The following is a 23,826-nucleotide window of genomic DNA, read 5'->3' on the forward strand; positions in this document are numbered from 1 at the left end:
ATAGAATCTGGATCCTCCAAGTGATGATACTGGAGATGGTCCCCAAACATCTGTATGGACCATTTCCAACCGCACTTTCTTTGGCTCTCTAGGAGTCTTTGTGAAGCTTACTCTTTTCTGCCCATAACACAGCTCTCGCAAAGACCCATATCAACAGACTTCAGACCCTCTAATTCTCCTTTTGCGACCAACATCTTCATTCCTTTAGTACTCATGTGTCCAAGTATGTTGTGCCATAGACATGAGCCGGAAGCACCTTCAGCAACAGCGGCCATGTTTATACACCCTGCAGTGGTGTACAAGGTCCCAGATTTGGTGCCACGAGCTATTACCATGTCACCCTTCACGATCTTCCATGAACCTTTCCCAACCTCTGCTGCATATCCCGTGCTATCCAACTGACCAACAAAGATCAGATTTTTCTTGATCCCAGGAATATATCTGACATCCTCCAATGTCCACTGGTTTCTCGAGGTGGTCTTTATGCAAACATCCCCCTTTCCTTCAATCTCTAAAGATTTATTGTCAGCAAGATATACTTTTCCAAAATTTCCAGATTTGATGTTTTGGAACAACTCCTTGCTTGGAGACGAATGGAAAGATGCACCAAAATCCAAAATCCATGATTCAACCGGGCTGTTCACACTAAGGATTAGAGCATCCCCAATGTCCTCTGCTGAATTTATAGAATCATTGTCATATTCAAATTTCTGATTCTGTTTCTTCTTTGGCTTTGTACAGTTCGTCCGAAAGTGCCCTTTTCTCCACAGTTCCAACAAGTCACGTTTGATCTTTTTAGAGATTTTCCTCTATTCTTTGATTTTGATCGACCATGTTGATTTTGGCCTTTCGTATTACTTCTCCCCCTTCGATCAACGCTGAGAACACTGCCCGATGAATCTCCCACTTCTCGTTTGCGAATACTTTCGGTAAGAACAACATCACGGATTTCATCAAACTTCAGTTTCTCAGATCCACGGGAACTGCTAATCGCAGCAACAACAGTATCCCAAGACTCGGGCAGAGATGACATCAAAATCAACGGCTTAATTTTATCTTCGAAATTAATATCCACAGAATTGAGTTGACTCACAATCATAATGAACTCGTTTATTTGATCAGAAAGGGATCCATTCTCAGACATCTGTAAATTGAACAATCTATGCATCAAATATACCTTGTTCATAGCCGACGGTTTTTCATACATGTTTGACAGTGCCTTCAATAGACCGGACGTAGTCTTCTCCTTCACGATGTTGAACGCCATTGACAAAGTCAACCGGATCAACCCTAGAGCCTGGCGATCCTTGAGTTTTCACTTCTCCTCCGTCATGGATTCCGGCTTCACCCCGGTCAACGGTTCCTGAAGATCTTTCTGGTACAGATAATCTTTGATCTGCATCTTCCAGAAACTGAAATCGGGTCCATCAAATTTCTCGATTCCAAGCTTCGAACTATCCATCTTCTGTGATCGTGTTGATTCTCGTTAGCTCTGATACCAGTTGTTAGGATCGAATTCATGCACACACACACTAGATGAATGAAGAACACAAGAACTTTCAAGAGAAAGAGATGAGAGATCTCGAGAGAGAAAGAGAAAACCCAATATTTCGTGGTAACACCCCGTGAGTAAACTTCCACGCTGGTGAGGTATATTTATATTAATAAATCAGAGTATTTTTGGTTGCAGAGAGTAAATAGGAAAACCTAAAATAGAGAATAAATAGGAAAACCTAAAATTAATCAGGCTCCACTACCTAACACCACTTTTATAATGAGAGACATATCAGCTCCAAATGAAAAAGGTTGAGTTATTTTATCAAACCCTTTTCCATTAAAAGAAATAAGTAAAAAAAAGAAAAGAAAAATTAGACATGTAATTAGGAATATATGAGTAAGTATTTAGTGCCCGTTTGAATTGACTTATTTTAAGTAATTTAAGCTGAAATAACTCTTAAAGCAGTTTTGAAATGGTTGGATAAAGTTAAAAAGTGCTTATAAGTATGTTTTTTAAAGCCAAAAACCATAAGTTAGAAATTCTAACTTATGACTTTTGAGTTATAAGTCATAAGTCAATCCAAACATACACTTAATATTGTGAATAAAACCTAAAAAAAATTATTTTTGAACAAGGGACAAGTAAAATTGAACGTTAATGTACTCTTTTTTACCTTAGCCAAATAAATTTGGAACTTGTTGTTTCAAGTGGAAGAAGAGGACATCCAATATTGTGGAAGTTGCGGGTTGGTAATTGTCAGATCTGGGGAAAATTAAGTGGTTCCCGGCTCTACTTAACGCTGGGAAATCAGTGAATATGGTTGGGGCAAAAATCGTGATTGTATTTGATTTTGGTCGGACCCTCATTGCCGAAGACAACGATCGATGGGTCGTGGAGAATATGGGTCTAACCCATTTGTTCAACCAGCTCTGACCAACTTTACCTTGGAATGCTCTCATGGTTTATATTTGCGTGTTTTCATTAACAGTATTGGTATTTTGATTTGTTATCGCAGAATTTTGTTTTCTATTTTCTGATTCAACTGTGGGTGGGTGGTATTTAGGATAGGATGATGGAGGAGCTACATTCAGAGAATAAAACTGTTGAGCAGATAACTGAATGTTTGAAGGATGTTTTGTTGCATCCTCACACAATTTCAGCCATACAATCAACTCATGATCTTGGGCATGTATTTCTTCTAAATAAATAAATTGTGAATGAAAATTTTCTATTTTGTAATTTTTATTTGGGGGCTTATTTCAGATGTGACTTAAAAGTAGTTAGTGATGCGAATGAGTTTTATATTGAGACTATATTGAAACATCACGGATTAGAGAGATATTTCTCGAAGGTGATTACTAACCCAATATCAGTAGATGGAGAAGGTATATTGAGGATCTTTCCATACCATATGGCGTCTTGTAATCTATGCCCTCCTAACTTATGCAAGGTATCCATTTTCTCATTCTCTGAAACTAATTACTCATCCCAATAACTAGTCTAGATATCTCCCATGCATAAACTGTCCTGTAACAACTCTGGTTACCATTTGTGAAGGTTATATTGATGAAATTATACATAAAATTTTACAAGTACAAAGCTTTATGGTTGCGTCTTTCTCCTTGACCATGTCTCATAGGATTCTTAAAATGATCTAAAGACATACTTCCATTGCCTCCCATGACATTTTCATGTGATTCTTACCATTAATTAGTAAAATTTTGCTCCTAATGATGCATTGCTACAAGTAGCAAATATCTAAAATATGAGCTGCCTAGGGTCTTGTTATTGAGCAGATCCAAGCTTCCTTGAGTGAGAAAGGGAAATCAAGATTCATATATCTTGGAGATGGGAGAGGTGATTACTTCCCAACGTTGAAGCTCAATAAAGGAGACCATGTAATGCCAAGGAAGGGCTTTCCATTGTCGAATCACCTGCTAAGTGATCCAAATCTTTTGAAAGCAGACTCTCATGAATGGAGCAATGGGCAAGAACTTGAAAGCATCCTACTCCAGCTTATTGAAAAAATATACAAGGAATAGAACATTTGAATTGTCATTGTATATTTCCCTCCAACATTTTCCAGGTTGAGGCTAGCCAGTAGGTTCGTGCACTAAATTGGTATATGTTCATTTAAGCTTTATAAGTGGTTTTGGTCTATTGAAGCACTGTGCTTCAAGGCTCAAGTTGGGGTTGGCGCTTCAGTCTGAATGATAACAGTACCACAACAATTGTGCCTTGGTTCCAAACAAATCCATGTTATGAATTTTAATTGACCATGCTAATTCATTTAAACTCATGCTAGTATAATATACGTGTTTTGTACGTGTGTATTGTTAGGGCTAACAATTTTAGTTCATATAAGTGAAATGAAACCATTTTGTCCATATTAAATTAAATGGATCACTCATATTCTCTTTTTTCTTTTCTTAATGGATTAATATGATCTCAACCTATTTAAGCTCATACAAATATGAACAAAAATGAGTTACATGAGAATCCACATTCATTTCATATAAGTGAGGAATGGAACAATTTTTTTTTGTTTTTGGAAAACAAAAAAAATTGGGGGAAGGGGATAATTTTGTTTTTTTTTATTAAAAAAAAACAGATTTTTTGTTTTAGGTAAACAAAAAAAAAAATTAAGTGTAGGTTGGTGGAAGGTGGGGGGAGGGGGGGTGGCCGGGGATGGGGGTAATTTTTTTTATTTTTTTGAATTTTTTTTTGTGTTTTTTTTAGGGGTAGGTTGGTGAAGGAAGGGGTTAAATTTTTTTTTTCGAAAATAAAAATTTTTAGGGTAGGTTGGTGGAAGGTCGGGGCGGGGAGAGGGGGTGCCTATAGGGAGGGATAATTTTTTTTTTTGAAAAATAAATTTACTTAAATGGATAAGAACCATTTTATCTAAGCTATATTTGTCCATATTATATTTGGACATTTAGATGGATTGTAATCAAAATCACTTTTTCTCAATCCATCTTAATCTAATCCAATTCAACCGTTTGTCACCGATGTATATTGTGTTTAGTCATAACAAATATTGCAACTCATTCTCAGCTTTATTTTGTTTGTTGCAATTTACAACTCATTACTTTTCGGTTAATACTTTTATGTTTAAAAACATATACCAAATTTGATCCATAAAAATTTACCCCATGTATCTATCTCAAGTTAATATTTCCTTCCTAAGGAAAATCATGACAAAAACTTAATTTACTTTCTAATTATTTTCAAAGAAGAAGGAGAAGATTGCTATAACTTGTAATTAGTTTTAAAGTTTTAAATGTTAAGGGTTTTTAGTATAACTAAAACTAATATATATGCTCGCAGTATGCGTGTATCATATTAAAAATTATTAATCACATTTATTGTTATACTAGACATAATATGCCCGTGCTGACACCAGCCCAACAAATTAAAAACAGATACATTAGTACAATTGATTTTAGCTGTTGAATCTCAAGCGGAACAGCTTAAAATTGGAAAAATATAAATAAAAATAGAAATTTAGTAATATACACAAGATTCTTGGATCATTGAATTTCTCAGACTGATTGCAAGTTACAAGTAACAGCTCGCGTGTATCAATACCATTTCATGCCAGAATACAACGCTGTAACCTGCAAATACAGAAACATTGATTAGTAAAACATAGCCAAAGAGCACAAATAAATTTACGCTTTTCATGGTTCATATAAATATATATATATAAAATAAGATCTCAAATCAGTTTTACATGTTCATATTCAATAATTCCTAACTTTTCATTAGGCTACAACACGAAATAACAACAATCTCTAGAGATTTATGGAGGAGGAGAGCTTGAATTTCAACAGTGTTGCATTCGCATACAATGGATATAGGAGCAGAAAATCTCAAATGAAGATATACATAAAAAAGAGTAATAAATATTTCATTTTTCATGTTCTTTGAGAGAAAAGACCTCCACAGAAAATCAATATTGCGAGAGAAGTTACCTGTAATGATGGTGGCAGGAGCAAGTAGTGGCAATTCTTCAAGGAAAATTTGAACCAAGTAATATTGGCCAGCCCTTCAGATTTATGGTTGAGTTGGATGTTTCCTATAAGTGGAAAAAAATCCCAAAACGAAAAATTATACATCAACTTTGATGCATCTGAAAATAGTAGCATTGAAAAATAGATATGAGAACTTCTGGGGAAAAAACCTAAAAAGGAAGATACAATCAGTAATCACAACAAAAAAATTAAAGGTTTTGCAGAAAATCTCAAAAAAATCATGTATTAAATGAAGATCGAGAAATGCATAAAAAATGAAAGACGATGATTTGAGAAGATAATGAAAGTTGCAAGTGTTCTTTAGAAATTAAAAAAAATTATAAGAGTTGCGGAATTCTTCTCAACGTAGACATAAAGTAGTATAAAACATGCAACACAAATATGGTAATTGCAAAATTATAATCATCATATTTGTCCTAAAAGAAGATCTCAATAGATCTACGGGACAAGAACTATAGAAAGAATGACAGTTGGAAATGGAAAGTGGAAGCTAGGTATTGTGGTTATATTGGTGGGGCATTAAACTACAGGATGATAGAGGAATGTAACGATCCAGAAAAATAAATAAATAAATAAAATAATGAGTACTTAAGGTAATTTAATTATTAATTAAAAATCTGAAATTTTAACGGCATAATGGTCTTTTCGCGCATTAATTAAAATAAAACCAAATTTGTATTAATTTAATTTAAATTCTATTTGACTAAGTTTTGAATTTAGTCTCCTAATCCTATTAGTTTTCTCTCTCTCACGCTTCTTAACTCTCTCTCTCTCTCTCTCTCTCACGTTCTCCATCTTTCTCACGTTATTCTGCCAAGCACAACAAAAACAAGAGATTATATCAACAGTTCTTCAGGCTTGAAGAACTCACATGAAATTTTAAGAAAAAAAAAGCAACAAAAAACATTAAGGCGAAGAGAAGTTGTTCGTTGAGTGGTGTGGACGTTGAGGTAACTTGGACTGATTTTTGAAGAGAGTTTTGGGTAGAAAATTCTTCATTTGAACATCAATAAAGGTATGGGTTTCTTCTCTCTTGGTTCCTTTCCCAAGAGGCCCCTTACGATTCAAACTATTCATCTCGAAACTAAGGTTGTTCCCTGTTGCTTGCCCTTGTCACTAGCTCCCTATGATCTTAGGTTGGGTATTCTTGTTGGTAGAATTTAGGGATACTTGTTTGTGGTGATGATCTCGTTTCGAGTATGTGTCCATGACTATGTATCTATAATTTGTGTCTTATGGGAATATGAAAGTAAATATGTATGTATTTGTGCAAGATTTTGATCATGACTTTGAGTTTTTCTTTAGCATGTTAATAGTATAGAGATTATTCGTGTTTTATGTGCAATTAGAGGCTCTTAAAAACCATGATATTCACATGATTGAAAATGCTAGAAATTCTAGTTAAAACATATGATCAAATCATCCCTCTAAACTTGCTTAAGAACCTTAACAAATGTACAAAAAAAAATGCTAAATTAACCCGTAAAAATGATGCACAAAATTGTGGAGTAATTTTCCAGAATCTGGAGATAAGTTGTAGATGAATTCTGGAAATTTTGAACAAAAAAAGAATAAAAAATAAATAGGTGAGGTCTGCAGGGATCGAACCCGAGACCTCACCAAAACATGCCTTAATAAAATAAATAAAGAGGAGTGCTGAAGGCGGGGCTCGAACCAGGGACAGGGGGCTGGTGAAATTCGCAAAGAGAAAAAGAATGCGGTAGGGGGGAGTTGAACTCGCAACCTAGGGGGAGGAAAAGGAGAAAAATAAAGTAAATAAATAAATGGGAGGCGTGGGGTTCGAACCCACGACCTCCCAGTACGCTCGAGGAAGGAAAAAAAATAAAATTGAAGTTGCAAGGCGTGGGGATCGAACCCACGACCTCAGTGCTGAAGGGGGGGGTCCGAAATATTAAGGAAATAAAGTGAGGTTGTGGGGATTCGATCCCACAATCTCACTGCCACTCGCCCTTATTATATAAAAATAAAGATGGAGGGGCTGTGGGGGTTCGAGCCCACCACCTCACAGTCCCCCCTCAGCGAAATTGAAACAAAAATAAGGGGGGTTGTGGGGGTTCGGACCCACAACCTCCCCATAATAGTGAATTTAATTAAATTAAAAAGTTAAGAGGTTGTGGGGGCTTGAACCCCCAACCCTTCGGTTAATTAATAGTAAAATTTAAAATAGAAAATTTATCCCTTCATGTAAATATTGAGATTTAATTTAGAATTCTTATTAAAATAGAAAATTTATTTCTTTCATGTAAATGTTGAGATTTAGTTTAGAATTCTAATTAAAATAGAAAATTATTTCTTTCATGTAAATATGGAGATTTAATTTAGAATTCTAATTAAAATAGAAAATTAATTCTTTTATGTAAATATTGAGATTTAATTTAGAATTCTAATTAAAATAGAAAATTTATTTCCTTAGAATCCCAATTAAAATAGAAAATTAATTATTTTATGAAAATGTCGAGATTTAATTTAAAAAATTCTAATGTTATGAGTATTAGAAATAAAATAAACGAAAAATATAAATGATATCCAAGTGATTCAAAATTTAGGTTCCCGTGCCCAAACCTCCATATTGATACATAAGTTATACGTAAGTAAAATATTCAAGAATAATGCCATCTACTTAGATCAACAATCAAGATTTTGACATATATGCAAGATACATAAGTCTTGCAATACATAATCTTATGAAAGTAAGAATCACTTAGCGGACTATGAATGAAGCCCAATGGCTTGTTTGTATAGACACATAAGTCTAACATACCTTCAAAAATTAAATGAACCTAAGATGTACGTAATGAAATGATGAATCTTAGGAGGGTTAAGTACGAATGTAAGATACGCTAAATGGCCAAGTGCATTGGCATATGATGAGATGAATAATGAAATGAAGAAATGAACATTCACGTAATAAGAGGTGAGTAAATATGAAAAAACAAAGGTGCCAATAATGAAGAATGTGGTGACAATCATGATGTGAGGCTAATGTATATGATGAGAACAATCTCAAATGAGCCTAAGTAAAATGTTACCAATACGTACTCACCAATGAGAGTGTAAGATAATGAAGAGATCAGTCTCTATGAACACTTTAATGAAAATATTGAATTTAAAACACTTAATACTAATGATGAGATGAGAAATCATCTATTGAGCTATGATGTCCTCATACTAGAAGCCATTTTCCATGATGTATGAGTTGAATGCAATGGAACTTTATACCAACACCGATAGGCTAGCTATGAGCGGTGATGCCTTCTTTCGGAAAGAGTAGAGGTTTACGTAACTCTCATGAGATGAGACTGTCCGGCTTGCTGAGTATGGGTCTCCATACATCTCCTAGTCTTTGAACCTATATTGCCACTATAGGAATCTGGCGGGGTTAAATTCCCATATACGCTAGCATGTTATTGATTCACTTTGGTCGGTGATTCCACCTCTTTTCGGTGTGGGGGAGACAATGGATTTCATTATGCTCACATGATCTATGTCGGTTAAAGTTAAGGTTCCCAATGAATGAATGAGGCCAATCTCAAATGAATCATATAAAGAAATGGATGATACCGAAGGTGTTAGGATAGGATAATCAAGAGGTGAGCTAGATTCAGGTAATGAAAATAGGTTATTCCTGATCATTGTACAGCAAACCTGATGAAAGTCTTAAACTACATCCTAGGTATAGCTGGTGTTCACACTGGCTTATGAATGAACTGAAATGAGGTACGCATGAATGAATGAAGCAGACTTTATGTTTGCTAAAGAAGGCTCCCTAGTTGAGGTCCCATATGTTGAGCCCTCATTTTGGAATATCTTAATGTCAAGTCCATGATAACAAGGTCTCATGGCATATGAATGAATAATATGAAAGAAACTATGTGTTATATGTTATATGCTATATGAAGATGTTATGTGTTGTGTGTAGTACGATAATTATAATGATGCATGTCACTCTCATGGTATAACTTTCCCAATCTCAAATTGGCAAGTCCACTGACTTGACTTCCAAAAATCATGTTTTTTGGAAAGAGAGATTCTTTCTCATGCATGTCCCTGGTGTGTGCTTGCATATACCCATACTTAGTACAAATGTGTACTAATTCCATACAAACATCTACTTTACATGCAGGCACAGGTGGGCGGTATAGCTACAGGTTCGTTGTTGCAGCTATTCGGACGTCAGCATTCATCCAGAGTTTGGTAGGTCCTCATGCTTTCGAGGATTCTACTGTTTTACATTCTAGCTTAGTTTTAGAGTTGAGCTAGTGGAGCATGTTCCACTAGTGTTTCTTTCCTATTTTGGCTCAGACTTTGTATTGGTGCTACTTTGACCGATATACAATTAATACTTAATGAATTATTTCTGTTAGTTGCTTATCTCTTAAATGTTAGGTGGTTGATGATGAACGATTATGAAATATAAAGAATGTTTAGCAAGTATGATTAAAGAATCAAAAATTTTATTTTTTTTGCTAAATTAACTTACGTAAAGTAAGAATGACGTAAGTAGGCTTGTTTGCGACCTCTGAGAGGTCAACGATGCCGGTCTCATATGGGGGTATAGGTTCTGATCGTGACAAGGAAGAAGGTGAGTTAAAGATCAAGAAATATACCTAGAGTTTTCTAAAGTAATGATGCTAATTTTTTATTAATAAGGTTGTTCGATTTGATAAGTAAGCCTCAACCTCTAGCTACTCCCTCTGTTTAATTTTAGTAGATTTTTAGATCAAAAATAAATATTCCATCGTTCAATTTAGCAAAAGTTAGAATAGTAATCTAAGCTAGGAGTGGATCCTTTTAAAGTTTAAGTAGTTCACTTAAGGAAGCATGAATATAAGTGAAAGAAGTAAAGCGAAGAATCTAAGTGACAACAATCAAAGAAAGCCGAAGAACAGGACAAACAAAAGGGAAGGAAATTCAACGCATGAATAATCACAATATGGTACAGGAATAATGATAAGTAGCTAGTGTAATGATAGTAGACAAACATTTGAAATATACTATTAAAATTGGTAGAACAACTTCATTATTTTTCTAGATACTCATCTCTAAATCTCAAAAGAAGTCAGTGATCTAACTTTAAATAATTGGCAACAGAAGGATGCATTACCTATGAAGTATTAAATTAATCATTTCCTTCTTGATTTTATGCCTATCCTTCCCGCAGACTTGTATTAATAAGCTGAACTCATATCTACGTTCTACTTGTTTGTAGATCACTCCCTCTACCAAGAGGTAAAACCTTCTATCCTTATTTATGTCAATGTACATCCCAAAAACAGCTTTTGATACTTATCAGATTCAAACTCTATCGAGCCATACAACTAAATTTAAATCAAAGCTTTATAAATTTATTCAGACAAATCTAGAAAAAGGCGGTAGCAAATTGAACATAAAAAGAAAATTGAGGGAAAAACATATGAAGATATGCGAAATCTACAGGCAAATGTAGAGACGTGCATGAGAAAAATTGAGCGTCAAAAGATAGTGGAGGAAAAACAGAAAACTATGAAATCAAATCTGAAAAACCAAGAGCAAAACAGAGAGATGACAAAGAGTTACCCTTGAAATTGCAAAAGCCAACATGATCACTCTAAATAAACTGAGTCGCACATATTATCAAACAGGTTGGGTGCATAAAATTAACAACATACCCTTGATTATAGGATTCCTTCTGCACAATCAACTTGGATAATTTTATCCCAAAATTAAGCGGAATACAGAATAAACAGTGTGTCAACTTTGTCGAATCAGAGGTCTATGGCAAGTATATGATAATATTACGAAAATTATGGCAAAACAATCCCACATAATATAGATACGAAAAAACAACAATTATCTTGAAAAATACAAAAAGAGGCAAAATCCCTGAAAAAGTTCACCATTATTGTTGGGGAGCTCCAATTTCCGCCCCAAACTCTTCTTGTCTAACACCAAAATAGTTGAGAAAATCAGAAAACAAAGATGCCTGACAAATTCTTGTTAACAAAAAAAAATAATTAACATTTGAACAAGATCTCAAGGTGTATTCTATGTCAATTGTCAAGTGAGGACAACTGGAAAACATAGCAATTGTTCTTTAAAGTTCTAAAGAGCAAAGAGAAGAAGAAATATATGTGGTGTCTGTAGATTTTAAAGAAACGTGGAATGAGAATTCTTTAAATTAAAAAGTAAGACTAATATACCATCTAATGTGAATTTAATTCCAAGAAACTGACAGGTTGATACCAGCTCCTTCACTCATACTTCTAATATAGGAGAATGACTTATATCAGTAAAAATCAGATCCTACTTGGTTATCAATCTCTCCCCTAAAAAACATGTTTTTTTTTTGTCCATGCACGAAGAAAATATTTTGTTGCGAATGAACAAGATATTGAGAAATTGTTAATACATAAAATCCAAATCAGTAAATATCAAATCCTACTTGGTTATCAAAATCTTTATCATCATTTAATTATGTATCACAACATAATTAAATTTCCATGAAATTAAAAAACGAACACATGATCATTTAATTGCTTGTAGTATACAAATTAATGATTGTATTAAAAACACTTCTAAACTTGATGTAAATTATAATTTTAGTCCCGCGACTAATAACAGTCTTACAAACACTCCTATACTTGATTAAGTAATTTAAAAACACCCCTCTTATGCCACATATTATCCACTGTCATATCCCTATTTTTTCCAAAAAGTTTAAATGTTTTGAAATAGAAGAAAAATAATTTTTTCAATTAAAGTGATATTTTGAAAAGAAATAATTTTATCATTCAGAGTAGCCACTTGAAATCGAATTTTGATTTTTCAAGTCACCTTATTTAAATTCCTAATCAAAATGAAATTTAACTCTATTTTTATTGATCTGTGACCTAGAATTTTGGGTAAGGATTCTATTGACAGATGGAAATATAATAGGCACCCCTCGAGTCCCGTAATTCTAGCTCGATCACTTTATTGATTTTAGTATGACTTGACTTAATTTTTTGGATATTATATCATTTAACTTAATAACAAAAAAATATTTACCCTCATTCTTTGATTTATTTTAAGAATATTTAAAATTGTCGTATTTATTTTAAAATGTGTCCATTAATAAAAAATACGTGTAATCGTATAAATTTACTCAAGCAAAAATAGAATAAAGCTAAAATATGTACCCTTACGAATTTTAATGTGTGGATAATTTTGAGATTGTTTTTTAGTTAGCTTTAAAATAGGAAATAAAAAATTTATGAAATTTGGAATAAATGAATTATACCTCTTTTGAGAATATTTTTTCCCTTTTTATTTTTCTTCTCTTTTTTTATTCTTTCCTCTTTTTTCCCTTAACTTTATGGTCACAATTTCTTTTATAACATCTGTTTGTTTTTCATTATTTGTTTTAACAATTTTTTTTAAATGTATGTTTTTGCGCTTTTTTTTTGAAACTTTTCTTTTCTTCCTTTTTTTTTCAAATTGCATCTAAAAAAACATAATAGAATAATAAAAACAATAATAAAATATAATGCATCTTTAATTTACTTACTTATTTGTTTTTCCTTGTAAGAAGCGTTTCCGTTTACGTTTTCATAAGCATTTATCAATTCTCAAAATAACTCACAACATACATCACAAAAAATTATATTACAAAAAATGATATTATATAATAATTACTTGATGACGATGACGATGACGACGATGATGATGAGGATGACGAGGATGACGATGATAACGATGAGACGATGATGACGATGAGACGACAACGTCGATGACGATGATGACGGCGATGACGACGATGATGCGGATGATGATGATGACGACGATGACGATGATGACAATAATGACGATGATGACGATAATAATAACAACAACAACAACAACAACAACAACAGCAACAACAACATCAAGAAAAAAGTTCATATTATTGGAATCGAATTTTCTTACAAGCATTCCATTTAAATCATGCGAGAATTTAGAGTTACCTTGTCGTGAAAATTGATTCATTACAAAAACAATTGCTACAATCTACTGATTTCAAAAGTTAATATTTACTTTAAAGAGCTGCGAATTCATAACCTTGTACAAAAACCTCAGACGCTAACTTTATTCTCAAAATAAAAACTCACTTTTGTTATTTTTTTCTATGTGTTTTTTTCTATCCTCTTCTTCTATGTATCTATGTGTCTCCTTTTCTCTCTACTAAGCATGTGTTTTTATAATAATTTTTGGGTATGCCTGGTGCTAATTAAAAGGAAGGTGAGAGAGTTAGCAATTTAGTTTAAAATTTAGGATTGGATAAAGGAATAAAAATAAAATAAAAGTAATAATATAATATTAATTAAACAAAACAAAACAAAAAAACAAACAAAAAAAATCAAAAAGAAGAAGAGGAAAACATGGGTGGTGGGAAAAAATTGGAAAAAAAAATTATGCACTATAAAAGAAAATTGAATGGAAGGAGATTTTTAGAAAAAATAGGTTATGGGGAGTTTGAGGGTGATTAGGATAGAGGTAAGATACTTTGAAATTATTAGGATTCTTCTTTTTTATCTTTTTATTTTTATTTTTATAATATATATTATTATTTTAGACTGGTAAAAGTTGAAGGATTAACATTGAATTCACCAATTTTATTTATTAAAATTTAAATTTATATTTTGTTGTAATTTTCAGATTCTGTTTTTTAAAAAAAATTCATTTTAAATAAAAATCTATAATAATATTGAAGTATTAAAAATGGTGCAATGATTTTTATGTTTTGGTTAAAAATTAGGTGTTCACAGTATGCCTCATTTGCTTGGAAACATGAAGAGTTTTCATGCAAAAACGTGAAAAATGTGACTAATTTTTTACTATGACATTATCGAAAACATGAAAATGTGTAAAAGAGAAGAGTTTTGATTGCTCCATAACTTTAGACAAACTATCTATCTTGGGTAAATGATAAGGAGTCAGGTGTAGTTCATATATAGGAAGGGACGGGAGATAAGTTAGGTAGTCGAGTGAAGTTCTGTTAAGGCTCCGGTTCTTAGCTCCAACTATTACATTAAAAGAAAAAATACAATAGGAGAGAAAGGAAGGATCCACTAGTCCCGAGTTTTTATTTTAAATATTCTATTATCACTTCACCCCTTTTGGATAGAAATATCGATTTCAAACTTTGATCTTGATATTTGAATTAAAGATCTGAAACTTACAGTTTGACTTGGGTTGTTGACCCTCTTCCACATGATATTCTTCGATTCTTGTTTTCTTGAAAAAATGATTACTTATTCTTGAACATCAAATATGTGTACTACGTAAACGCATGCCATAATAACAAAACAAACAAGACGAAACAAAATTTTCTTCCCCAGTTTGCACTAGGAAAAATTTGTAAGTTATTGGTGAAAGTTGTAAAAGTCTATAATAGACATAGAAGTAATATTTCATACCCATTATATATATAAAATAAAATAAAAGAACAATTTGTGCACGAAAAATGCAATCAGAGGTTCTTATGTCCTGTGAGTACATGAAAAATAAGATAGAGGTTATTGTGCCCTAAATGCAACTAGGGGTTGTAGTGTCCTTTGAAGAGGTGAAATATAAAATAGGGGTTACTGTGCCCTATATACAAACAGGGGTTATTGTGCGATGTGAAAACATGGAAAAAGTAAAATAGGGATTATTGTGCCCCAAATGCAACCAGAAAAAATATTGTGCCATGTGAAGGCATGAAAAATAAAATAGGGGTTATTGTGCCCTATATGCAACTAGAGGTTATTGTGCTCTGTGAACTCGTGAAAAACAAAATAGGAGTTTTTTTTCCCTTTATGCAACTAGGGATTATTGTATCCTATGAAAACATGCAAAATAAAATAAAGGTTATTGCACCCTATATGCAACCAGGATTACTCTACCCTATGAAGACATGAAAAATAAAATAGAGGTTATTATGCCTATATGTAACCAAGATTATTGCACCCTCTGAAGACATATCAAATAAAATAGAGGTTATTGTGCCCTATATGCAACCAAGAGTTATAGTGCCATTTGAAAACATAAAATAAAATAGGAATTATTATGCCCTATACGCAATCAGAGATTATTGTGCCCTATGGAGACATGAAAAATAAAATAGGGGTTACTGTGACTTGTGAAGACTAGAAAAATAAAATAGGGGTTATTGTGCCTTGTGATGACAAGAAAAATAAAATAGGGGTTTATTGAGCCCTTTTTGCAACCAAGGGTTATCGTGCATACTTGTAATACTCCGGAAGTCTAAAGCCTAATCTAGAGCCTAACATGAGAGTCTAAGAATTATATCACTGTTTTATGTCAATTATAATGTATTTGAGTCATTTAGGAAGTGTTAGAATCAAAACGTCAAGAATCGTCCAGAAACTAGTTGAAGAGGTGCTAGTGTGGTTTAGCCAATTTGACTAAGTTTTAGGAGTCGGAAAATGATGAGTTTTGGTGGAAGGGTGTCTAACATGCATTATAGTTGGTTTATAGTCGAAACGTTTGGGTACGACTCCCCAAGTACCTACCAAGGGCCCTTGAGGAGGATCCTTGCATTTGGCAAAAAGCTGCGAAAAGGCAGTGTCCATCACGAGTGCAGGCAACGATCCATTGGTGAATCGATGGGGCGTCAATGCCTCCGTTGATGAAGACTTAGCCAAAATTTTTAAGGGGTCATTTTGGCAACTCTCTGACCAAATTGACGTACCAACAAGACGGTTGGTCCCTTTGGCCATCTATTGACAAATGGCGCATGAACGTGGCCTCGTCTGTCAAAGAGGCTATTTTGCTGCACGTTTTTGGTTAGTTACATTAGATTAATTAAAGGGTTATATAATTATTTAGGGGTTAAGGGAGACTCAATTAATTTAGATATTGACTCCTATAAAGTCCCCAAACCTAATTAGACTAAACCTAACCCTCATAATTCTCAAAACCCAATTTCTCCTTTCTTTGTCCCAAAAGAAACCCCATTGAAGACCAAGCAAAGGAAGGTTTATAGGGCTTAAAATGATCAAGTCTCTCAATCAAACTTCATATGTTATTACTTTCACCTTTAGGATCTCTTTACCCAAAGGGTTCCTCCAAATTAATTTCAAAAGTTGAGTTCTAAGTGAGTTTTCTTCCAATACGAAATTGATCTTGTGAATTGCTTTGTTTATGATTCCTTTTGGTTATAATGAGTATATTAACATGTATTATAGTTAATTTATACTAATTCTTTATGTATTGACCTAGTTTGTGGAAAGATGACCTTTTCCCCTTTAACCCTTGGTTGTGATCTTGAATTGAATTGTGTAGTATTGATTCAATTAGCTTGGTTAACATGTTAAATAATATTCTATATTGTTATTATGTCAATTATGAGTAGATTGTTATGTATTGTAATCCAAATATGCTAGTTCTTGAGTAATTGACCTAGGTTGTGAAGTAGACCATCAACTTAACCTAAGTCTCTAATTCTAGGCTATGAACTAGTGATGAATTGTTGTGTAGTGATTCAATTGACTTCATTATTATGTTGGTTACTATTGTGTGATTGATATTACACCCACTGTTGGATTGAATTGGAGGGTTGATGGTATGACCCTGACGATGGAATTGTGAAGGAAATTGGGTAAGTCTTGTGATTTCTATTCTTTACTTCAATTATGATTACTTGTTATTAAGTGATGATTTTGTGTTGAAGTATACCTTATATCAAGATTGATAGGGTTTGTATGATGTTGAATGAAATGTCTTGAACTATGAATTGTGAGTTGTTGGCTAAGATGTAAATGTTATAAGGACGATGATAACTTACCAATGTGCCTTATTATGATGTGACTATGTAAATATGCTACCTCATATGTATGAATTGTAAGTGAAAGGAAAATACTCATGCAATTATTATTGAGCTATGATGATGATTATATAAGTGATAGACCTATGGCCTACATTAAGCTATGATAATTAATAAAGGTATTAAAGATATTTAAAAAAGGGACTCTCGCTTAGCACCGGGTGAACTAGAGTGAGTAATGTCCCTTCCCAGATAGGAAAGGTAGGATCACTTATGTACTCATGAGATTATAGACTATAATGCATGTAGCATAAAGAGGATCCCAACCATCTCCTAGTTCTTTAACTATGTCAGTGGATCCACAATAGAAGATATGTTCATGTTTTGGTACTAACTTGACAAGTAGTCCACCTTCTTTCGGTGTAGGGTTCTAGGACACTCAGTTCCATATTAGCTCATGTGGTCTATGTCGGTTAAGTCAAGATGTTCACAAAAGGTAAAATGAAATAATGGAATGAACTCTAACTAGGATGACCTAATGGGTTTATCTTTGTCTAGGTAGGGGTATGAGACTCTACCTAAACATTGCACTAGTTAGCCTTGAAGGAAGCCTTAGAAGGATGTTCATATGTATGTACATGCTTATAAATGTAAATGATATATATATGATGATCTTACATGTTGATGATACTATATAATGTTGGCTTCTCTTATGAACATGTGTTTGGTGTCTATCGCTAAACTATGATGCTATGTAATCTCAATGATATGCTATATGAAGTTGGACATTGTTTATGGTTCTTTTTAGGTTGCTTGATTGAGTAAGATTATGGGACTTTTCTTGGTCTTGAACTAGTGGACTTAATGGGGGTTCATGAGTAATAGTCTTGGTTTGGTTATGATGTTATGAGCTCATACATGCTTGTTGACGTCATAACTTGATGACATAGCTGTGTTGATTATATGTTCAATTATATTGATATACATGTTGGCTTGACTAGACATGGTATTGTTAATCTTGTGATGTATATGGTCTTGACTTAATTAATACGTCTTATTGATTTGTATGGTTCCTTGAATGTGCATAAGGCTTTTAAAGTAAATTCCATACTTTATTAAGATGTCCCTCTTTATCATGATTTTATTTTGTCTATGAATATGGTCTCATACTTAGTACAAGTGAGGTTCTAACCCCATTTTCTCCATTTTCCCAATATTTTAGGTTCCGTTCGTTGAAGGGCTTGTGTTGACTTTTGAAGGAAGACTTGGATTCTCATTCTCCAAGTTGGGTAGGTCCTAACTACTTTTAGAACAATTCCACTTTCTAGCATTGGATGTTGATTGCTCTTAAAGGCAATATGTTCATTTCCTTTTGTTTGAGTTTTAAAGATTGTACAACCTATATGTGGCATTTATTGTATTTATGTATGGGCTATGCCCAATTCTTATACTGTTTTTTAGATGGTTATGTGACGTGACATCCGGTTTTAAGACTATGTTATATCTTATATATGTATATGTGCAATAAAATTTTAAGACTATGTAATCTTCTTATACAAAGGGTCTATGTATACTCGATATGACTATATTATGTGTATGTGAGAGGTCTATGTAAACCTCATGTTAGATAGAAGAAAAGTTTTTAATTTTTTCTGTATTTTTAACCTATGAATGTAATGATGTAAGCTAAGAGGCTAGTCTTACTCCTCGATGAGGATGACGACGTCAGTTACGTCTAGGAGTTGCTCCCCAGATGTGACAAATTTGGTATCAGAGTATAACGTTGAATATCTTTAGAGTCAAAGTTTGACTTAACCACGTCTTTGTAGATTCTTATTTATAATTGTAAAGTGCGCCACACTTATGAATAGTAAACTATATCATGCTTAAGAATTCTCCTTTACTTGAAAATCCAATATCGTGCATCTAAAGTCTTGACTCTTTATGCCCTTAGCATCTAATCCTTTTATTGTGATTATAGGTAATAAATACCCAAAGAACAGCTGCTCGAAGACTTGATGAAGAGATTGACAATGCGGGAGTTCCTCGCCAAGGCAATCAAGTCACTCGTCTTGAAGAAGTTGCTAATGATGACAAAGCTCTGGTCAATCCTCCACCTTTGACGGAAGGGGACATAAGGGCAGCCTTTCTCCAAATAGCCCAAGCCATTACTACTCAAGCACAAGCCATCACTACTCAAGCCCAAGTCATGACTACCCAAGCTAGCCGGGAGGTTGTAACCCGAGCAAGCAAACATGTTGGAACAATAGCCTCCCGTTTGAGGGATTTCACAAGGATGAATCCCCCTTACTTTCTATGGGTCCAAAGTTGAGGAAGACCCCCAAGAGTTCATTGATGAGACCTTCAATATTCTCTATGCTATGGAGTTGACTACTAGTCAGAAGGATGAATTAGCCACTTACCAACTCAAAGATGTGGCCCAATCTTGGTACGTCCAATGGAGAGACAATAGACCCTTTAAGGGGTGGGCCGGTGACATGGGAGATTTTCGAGAATGCTTTTCTTGATAGGTTCTTTCTTAGGGTTAAGAGGAAAGACAAAGTGGAAGAATTCATCAACCTTCCTTAAGGAGGTCTGATTGTACTTGACTACTCCTTGAAATTTACTAAATTGTCAAAGTATGGTTTTTCTTTGATTTTTGATCCTAGGGATGAAATGAGCCATTTTGTGACGAGGGTGTCAGATGACTTAAAGGATAAATGACGTTTGGCTATGCGACATGATAATATGAACATTTCTCGTCTCATGGTTTATGATCAACAACTGTAAGAGGCAAAGGTTAAGATAAATAATAGGGATGCAAAGAAGGCAAGGTGTTATGATGGTAGTTCTTCAAAGGGTAGGCTTGACATTCAAGACAAGCCTAGGTTTAATAAGAGGTTCTCTAATAAATTTCCTTCCAAATTTCCCAAGGCTCGTGATGATAGGGTGTCTAACCCTAAGTCTCAAAAGGGAAGAGGTAGGAGCTCATCAAACACGAAGCTAACTTGTGGAAAGTGTGGCAAGAAACATTATGGTGATTACCTTGTTGGGATGGACAATTGCTTTGGGTGTGGCAAGAGTAGCCACAAGGTTAGGGATTGCCCAAATGTTAAGGGAAAAGACAAAGTTAGTTGGCAAGCTCAAACTAGTGGTTCTAATGTGGATCCTCCAATAAAGAATCACATTTATGCACTTTACCCTAGGGTTAACAAGAGAGTTCTCACGATGTGGTGACTGATATGTTACAAGTCTTATCTATTGATGTATATGCTTTACTTGATCCGGGTTCTACATTATCTTTTGTTACTCTCTTGATAGCTAGAAATTTTGATATTTTGCTCGATATGCTGAATGAACCTTTAATGGTAACTAACCCACTAGGAGAGTCGGTGGTTTCTAAGAGGGTATATAGAAATTGTCCTATAATGTTGCCCAATAGAGTTACTCATGTTGAATTAGTAGAACTTGATATGGTCGATTTTGCATGATTGTTTTGCTTCCATTGATTGTAAGACTAGAATTGTCAAGTTCAATTTTCTGAATGAACCTGTTTTAAAGTGGAAGGGGGAAACTTCTATTCCTAGAGGTCATATTATCTCTCGTCTTAAGGCTTGTAAAATGATATCAAAGGGGTGTCTATATCACATTGTAAGAGTCAAAGATTTAGACTTCGAAAATCGTCACATTGAGTTAGTCCCTGTAATAAGGGAATTTTTTGAGGTCTTTCTTAATAATCTTCTCGGGATCCCTCCCGAACAGGAAATTGATTTTAGTATTGACTTGGTACGGATACCAATCCCTTTTTGATTCCTTTTTATCGGATGGTTACAGTCCAATTGAAAGAGTGGAAGTCTCTACTCAAAGATTTACTAGACAAAGGCTTCATTAGGCCTAGTATTTCTCCATGGGGTGCTCCGATTTTGTTTGCGAAGAAGAAGGATGGGTCCCTTAGAATGTGTTTCGATTATCGCCAACTCAATAAAGTCACTATTAAGAACAAGTATCCTCTCTCTCAGATTAATGACTTGTTTGATAAACTCCAAGGGGCAAACTACTTTTCTAAAATTGACTTGAGATCGGGTTATCACAAACTTAGGGTGAGAGGTGAGGATATACCAAAAATGGTATTTCATACGAGATATGGTCACTATGAGTTCATAGTAATGTCCATTGGTCTCACTAATGCCCCGAAAACATTTATGGATCTCATGAACAGGGTGTTTCGAAGTTACCAAGATTCATTTGTCATTGTCTTCATTAACGAAATCTTGGTATATTCAAAAAATTAGGGTGAACACATGGATCACTTGAGGGTGGTGTTACAAGTGCTTAAGGAGAACCAACTATTTTCCAAGTATAGAAAATGTGACTTTTGGTTGAGGTCGGTCGCGTTTCTTGGTCATATCATCTCTAGTGAGGGAGTTGAGGTTGATCCAAGGAAAACCGAGGCGGTGAAAAGTTGTCCTAGACCATTGACTCCAACCGACATTAGGAGTTTCTTGGGTCTATCGGGTTATGATAGGAGGCTTGTGGATGGCTTTGTGTCAATTGCTTCTCCCTTGACTACTTTAACCCAAAAGAGTATGAGATTTGAGTGGTCGAAAGCATGTGAAAGAAGCTTCAAAATCTTTAAGGATAGACTTACTTCCGTTCCAGTGTTGACTTTACCGGAGGGTACCAAGGGCTTCGTTGTGTACTGTGATGCATCTGGAGTGGCTTTGGGTGTGTGTTTATGCAACATGGGAAGGTTGTAGCCTATTCCTCTAGATAACATAAGGTGCATGAGAAGAACTATCCAACTCATGATGTTGAGTTAGCGGCCGTGGTATTTGCCTTGAAAATATGGAGGCATTATTTGTATGAGGTCCATGTTGATGTGTATACCGACCACAAGAGTCTTCAATATGTGTTTACTCGAAAGGAGTTGAATCTCTGACAATGAAGATGATTATAATTATTGAAAGATTATGACATGAGTGTTCTCTACCACCACGACTAGACCAATGTGGTTGCGGATGCTCTAAGTCATATGACCATGGGTAGTGTCTTATGTAGATGAAGCCAAGAAGACCTAGTGAAAGAGGTTCATAGGTTGGCTAGATTGGGTGCTGATTTGAAGATTCTCCGAATGGTGGTTTCATGGTCCATCATAACTCCACATCATCTTTGGTAGTTGAGGTGAAGTCCAAACAACACTTTGATAAACCATTGATGGATTTGAAGGAGACGGTTATGGGTAAGCTTAATATGGCATTCTCCTTAGGGGGGATGGTGTCTTGAGGTATCAAGGAAGGTTGTGTGTTCCAATATAGATGGTTTAAGGAACCAGATTATTGAGGAAGCTCATGGTCCCATTACTCTATTTCTCTGGGTTCTACAAAGATGTATCATGACCTTAGGTAAGTATTTTGGGAGAAGGTGCGAAATTTGTTGCAAAGTGTCCAAATTTCCAATAAGTGAAAGTCGAACATCAAAAGCCGGGTGGTTTACTTCAAGGTATCAAAGTTCCTACTTGGAAGTGGGAAAACACTAATATGGATATTGTGGTTGGTTCGCTTCGGACACAAAAGCAATATGACTCCATATGGGTGGTTGTAGATAGGTTGGCCAAATCCACCCTTATAGTACCAGAACTACGTGCCTCTATTAGTTAAGTACACTTTATGGGCATCATAAGACATTTATTTCTACCCTCGGCAAGGTATAGTGGGTCCTCTTTATGGGGCGTATACATCTGACTCCATGTTTATCTCACGTAGTTTTATGTTAATTATTAGTAGCTCCCACAGTCAGATTCTCGTTCATTGACTTGGTTACTAGTTACATTTTCAGTATTCAGTTTAAGCATGTTATGTTCTTGGTGATTGCATTCAATTTAGTTTATATTCCGTACGTTCAATATATTCATCATGTTCATCTTATATCATTGCTCAGTATGATTTGTTCAGTTATGTATATTGTTCAGATTATCCTATTTTTCATGCCCATTTCCTTTCAAGTACTGACACATACTCTGTGCTGAATCTTCTCGTGATGTAGGTCAGGTCCTCAACATTTAAATTGCGTGTAGATCAGACTCCGATCCGTATTCAAGAGTATCAGTAGTGAGTCCTCATTCTTTGAGGATGATAGACATTTTTTTTTTACTTTTTTTCACTTTAGCTGGGGCATGTCCCAACATCTATAGTTACTTAGAAGCTTATTTAAGACATAATTATAGTTCTAGCATTTTTAGTTTTAATCTAGTATTGTTAAATCCTATTCAATATGTTATTTTGATTAGTATTGGGTACTCCCCATTTAAGTTCAATTAAAGATTTTGCACAATATTTCTCATTTCAATAAATCATTAAGTATAGTTATGATATACAGTTCAGGGTTAGCTCTGGGTCACCATGATATTAGTTTCCGTGTTACCTCAGTTGGTTAGACTTCGGGCATGACAAACTTGATATAAGAGTCTTAGGATGTCTGAAAAGCCTCACTAAGTAAAGTCCTTTTCATGG

At 34.4% G+C, this 23,826-nt stretch overlaps 1 long non-coding RNA gene across 2 annotated transcripts; it reads right to left on the minus strand.

The window, feature by feature from the left end:
• Window positions 1-4,833: 4,833 nt before the first annotated feature.
• LOC101266737 (uncharacterized) lies at window positions 4,834-11,726 on the minus strand. 2 transcript variants are annotated; one of them, XR_742308.4, is made up of 3 exons: window positions 11,202-11,726; window positions 5,473-5,576; window positions 4,834-5,115 (listed from the first exon to the last, which is right to left on the minus strand). It is a non-coding gene; the product is annotated as an uncharacterized lncRNA (long non-coding RNA). The 2 variants fall into 2 exon arrangements; XR_003247431.2 differs by having other exon boundaries at window positions 10,658-11,726.
• Between the last annotated feature and the right edge of the window lie 12,100 nt (window positions 11,727-23,826).

Source organism: Solanum lycopersicum, chromosome 7 (assembly GCF_036512215.1).
Source record: "Solanum lycopersicum chromosome 7, SLM_r2.1".
Lineage (NCBI taxonomy): Eukaryota > Viridiplantae > Streptophyta > Magnoliopsida > Solanales > Solanaceae > Solanum > Solanum lycopersicum.